General features: G+C 38.7%; 1 pseudogene; it reads right to left on the reverse strand.

The window, feature by feature from the left end:
• The window catches only part of LOC149045629 (uncharacterized), a 1,499-nt pseudogene extending 746 nt beyond the window's left edge, over window positions 1–753 (reverse strand).
• Between the last annotated feature and the right edge of the window lie 4,247 nt (window positions 754–5,000).

Genomic DNA, 5,000 nt, shown 5'->3' on the forward strand with positions numbered 1-5,000 from the left:
CGAGTCCTGTGTGCGGACTTGTGCTGGGAGCTGACTCCAAATGAGTGGATTTACTCGTGGCGTTCTAAGCCCCTCGATGTTCGCAGGCTTAGGATATTGATCCACCTTTGCTTGGGTCTTTTCGTCTGGAATTTTGTCTCTGAGGAGACTATTCACAATGTTAGCCAGTTCCTCATCCACAGCGCTCCCAGTTTTCTCACTCAGGTCGAGATCCTGAGCTATATCATGAAGAGCACTAGTGTTCTTTGATTTGTGGTTTCCCGCCTCGCGGGCTTTGGTCAATTCGCTGACCTTTGTATCGAGAGAAACAATTGATTCTCTGTCAGCATCTCCGTGCTCCAGTTCGCCGGCCCTCTTCCTAGTCGAGGTCCTCGTCTTCGAGGTTAACGGGCTCGCTCAGCTGATCCATTCGTCGGTTCATTGCTTTCATTTCTTGGACTACCGACTGGACCATGCTGGCCAAAGCGTTCATCGTTGGCGTCTCGCCGGACTCGTTGGGGACGTCGCGAGATGCTCCTTCAAGTTCTGTCATGTTTCGAGTTCTAACCTCGTTAGAGCTACATATTTGTGATGTAAGACCAACTACGTTGGTTCTTAAAGGTTCAAGTGATCTAACTACGTTAGATTCAGCTTTTTCCAGTTGTTTTCTTCTTATTCTTTAGAAATCGACTTGCTTGATGCAACGCACGTGTGCAATGACTTGACGCATGCGCTGTGCTATCTCATGGGCTCTCCATGCCTCCGGTCATGTGATAGAATCAATCTCCATCGGTGTACCCAAGGGTAGACTTGACCCTCGTTTAGCGCATCGAGCCAAAGGTTCGCAAATTCAAAAATAATTAAAGTTATCCGTATTGCAGTGACTCATTTAAATCACCTCTCTCTATATGTAAGTCAAGTCGCCTGGTAAAATGTCACCAGTGCGCCATAACCAAAATTTCATGGAGCTTAACGGTATTGTAATGATACTAATAGACCAACTGAGTAACTTTTCCTTTTCTTTCATGTTTTACCTGCGCCAATTAGCTGGCCGTAAGTATCATAAATCTAAATCTATCTTTGTGTCGTTTCCTTGAAATATTGCTCAGATAACCGCATTGAAGGAATGGCATATTTTGTACACGTCGCTTGTATTTATTTGATTTACATGTAACTATTAATAGAAAATCTAAGATTGAGGATCTTTGAAGTATTAAAAAATGATTTCAGGAGGTGGATTGAAACGACAAAAACGGAACAAAAACCAAAGTTAGCTGGTCACCTCCTGCTTGATAGTGAGGCTGTATGAGATATGGAGGAAAGAAACTGATCAAACATGTTCATCGATTTCCATATATATTTACAAAGCCTTTCTGTCAAGACAGCTGAAATTCACGGATATTCATGCTATCAAAAAGGATAAAGTCGAGTCCTCGTCTCTTTCTTTTTTCAAAACTAGTCTAAAAGGCAAAAGAAGAAAAAATGACACAGTGAGACCAAGGGTCAGCGGCAACTTTCTCCTTTCTGTAGACGACCGGGATTAAAATTTAGAAAGGGAATCTGTGTTAGCAAGAGCTTGCGAGTTGCTTATTGGTCTGCTTATCGGTTCAAACATATTTAGCAGGGGAGAATTTTGAGGCAAAGGCCTAACCTCGGAGATGAAAATTACTGTCCTATAGTTTTTGACTTCAGAGCTAAGAAGTATGTCTAAATTGTTAGGATTATTTTAGGTTTTGTTTGTTCTTTTCCTTTCTTAAATACACAGGCTCAATATTTTGTCTTTGAATTTAAGTTGTTTATATTATCATACAGGAAAGTGTGCAGACTACGAGTTCACTTGTGCTAATGGAAAGTGTCTTAGTAAATGGAGACGTTGCTATTCGGGAGATAACTGTGGTGATGGTTCAGATGAACAACAGTGTCGTAAGTCTGTTATCATTGTCACCGTTGTCCAAATAGTGCAGTCGCCTTGCCTATGGGCTGATGGCTAACTATTCAAGTTGTGCTGTGGTAATCAGGTCGAGATACAAACAAATATTGGGAGCTGTCTCTCCTCCTTCTCCCTTTTTCAATGAGTCGAATAATTGATAACTTTAAGTATAATATGGACCGAGTAGGCAAAGTTAAGCTTGTTCTTATTGTTGTTACTATCGAAAGTTTAGTATGTTTTTCTTCAGTTTCCATTTCATTTTTATTGTTTATTTAGTTGTTTGTTGTTGCTAGTTTTTTTCTTTCAATGCAACTGCAAATGCAATAAACAAATCTTGGTTACTACATAATTTGAGATTGTTTTCTTTTCTCTCAATGTACGAAACATTTTCATGGAAATATTAGCTCAAAGTAAGTAATCTTTTGGATATTTTATTAATTTCTTAACTTTGAAGTGCACAACAATGTGTTCGCTTATTTAATCACTTACTTCAGTATTCTATGTCATTTATACTTTTCTTTAATTATTTCAGTGCAATGGTAACCACACTTTTGTCAAAGAGAAGTGTAACAGCTACCTGTTTGAAGCATTCATGCTTGCGGGCGAGAAATTTTTTAGAAAGTTTTTTTTTTTTTTAAACTTATTGTTGACACTCACTAGTATACAAAACATTTACTGAAAATAATTCAATGTGTTTTTATGTTTTCCCATTAAGTTTTGAAATGAGGATGGTTTGACGTCTTTCACGTTTCCATCATGATGGCGAGGCCCCCTGCTTTTGTATAAAACGGATTTGTTTTATTTGCCCTGGCGAGCAGGATAACAATATGCTCACAGGTCACCAAGTTTTTGCAACACGACTTACAATAGCTCTTCCTTTTTAGGAGGAGAACGAAATATAAAACAATGCGCACCTTTGCTGTCAGGGCGTTGTTATTGATCTTAAGGGAATTTTTCAAAAGCACAGGGGAGGATTAAGTCAGCTTCATCATTCATTATGATAATAAAAACTGCATGTCCAAAAGAAAAGCATTTAAAAATTTTGATTAAATTTCTGGCACTGTATAGGAAATATCTCATTACTCTTCCCACTTTTCTATGTTTTGTTAACGAGGGAATGTGATAGCCGGTGATTTTCTTTTCTTTCCTTTCTCTATGTTTTTCATGGACTGCACTTCGGAAACATCAGAAAGTAAGTGCTATTTCAATTTCTTAATGTTGATGTTACTCCTAACCTGTCACATGACCAAAAAGCTGCAAACCACTCCCATTCTGTACCCTTTCTACCAGCTGAAAACTAATAATAACAAAAGAAAAGATCAGGAGGAGTTGTACTTCATTCAGAAGTCGAGATTTGCGTTTCGGCCTGTAAAATAACCCATGTTTCAAGGTCACACACTGAATCCTAAACCTTAATGAATAATTTTACTTTAGCCTCCCTTCAGGACTCACTTAATTTTGCTTTTGCATTGTTTTGAACAACAAATGGTTGTTAAAATTAGAAAAATAGCTTTGTCTTGTGGCATCATATTTAACTTTGAATGCAAGTTAGCGTGGATTTGAGTCCATTCAATAATAAGGATTTGCTTTTTTTTTTTCATTCTTATTCTCTGCAAAGGAGATATCAAAGCGTGACCATCTTAAACTTAACGAAACTTGCTTTCGGTAAAGGTCTTGAAGGAAGACTTCTCCATACTTCTGTTCCACCGAAAGAAAATCAAATTCGTTTAAAAACAATATACTTCCTTTTTCTTTTTTCAATTACACCACATTGCATAAGAAAACGTTTCAATACTAAACGGCTTCGCTTTTCTTTCAGTTATTGATTAATGGGCCGATCAATTTAAGGCTTTAACATTCCCCCGTTGGGGAACGGTCGTTCGTGCCCAGGGATAGGGAATGTGAGCCTCGCCTGGTTGGGGTGGGAATTTGAACCGGAAGTGTCGAATACAAGTGTTTTAACTTGTAATGTGGAGGTGTTTTAAGATAAAGAGTTCACTTTTGGGTACGAATGGCCTCAGAGAAAAGGTCTACCAGGTCTAGCTTATAGGGCTGGGCAATGTATAGAATATCAGGATCGCTCATTTTGCCTTTTCAAAAAAAATTTACCATCAAGTACAGCACTTGGGTACAGTATTGAAAGACAATTTTGGCCCCGGGGGCTGAAATTTGAACGGATCCACGGGTTCCCCGTGGGCGATGTTGAGGCTTCGAATTAATTCAATGCATAATTCATTTATTGGCCTACTCATTTTTCATCTAATCTCCCCAACTTAATTGTCATTCTGTGCTTTCTCCACTCATGTGCGGCCTTTGTGAAATACACCAGCGTGTAAGTGATTTTTGATTAGATTACTGAAGTTAATAATTTAGTTATAACATCTGCTTCTGCTCCACTTCCCCAAACATTCCTAAATAATGCAAACGTGCGTGAGTAGCAAAACACAGGATGAGAGGATGAGGATGAGAATTTGATGTTCTTATACCAGTCGTTATAATAGCAAAATAAATGACATATCTCGAAAGCAGTTGATGAAGAATAACCGAGGCCAGCTTTCAGTCCCATATGATGATTGATGGGAAGTGTGTTAGTATTGCCTACTTTAACTGTAAATGTTAGTTGAACTGAACAATGTTTTATAATACTTGAATTCTGCTTATCCCTATCGTTTTCTTTGCTCTCGATATCGCCTTCGGTGGATCAAATACATGTAAATACATCAGGCGGTAGGTGAAAGCTTAGAACTAACTACTTTAAGGATAATGATACGTTGTCATCTCCTTTTGTTCGTTTTTGTTTGTTTGTTTAAGAATATTCTTATGATTAAAGCATGAATGACCAGCTGCATTGCGGGCACATCTGCGCCGCTGCCTTTCTTGCGTTTAGTGGACAACTAAGAACAACGAGTGCGAAAGATTTTCATAAGGGGGAGGGGGGGGTGGGAAGAGAAGGAGAGAGGGGAACAGGGGGGGGTGAGAGAGAGAGAGCATAATGTCAGCAGAAGATAATGCATTAAACACAACTTTCAGGGAACTGGGTTTAAGTAAACAGAGACGGAAAACTGAGAAAATTGAAATATCGATGTGGAAA

Source organism: Pocillopora damicornis, chromosome 5, assembly GCF_964200805.1.
Source record: "Pocillopora damicornis chromosome 5, jaPocDami1.2, whole genome shotgun sequence".
Classification (NCBI taxonomy): domain Eukaryota; kingdom Metazoa; phylum Cnidaria; class Anthozoa; order Scleractinia; family Pocilloporidae; genus Pocillopora; species Pocillopora damicornis.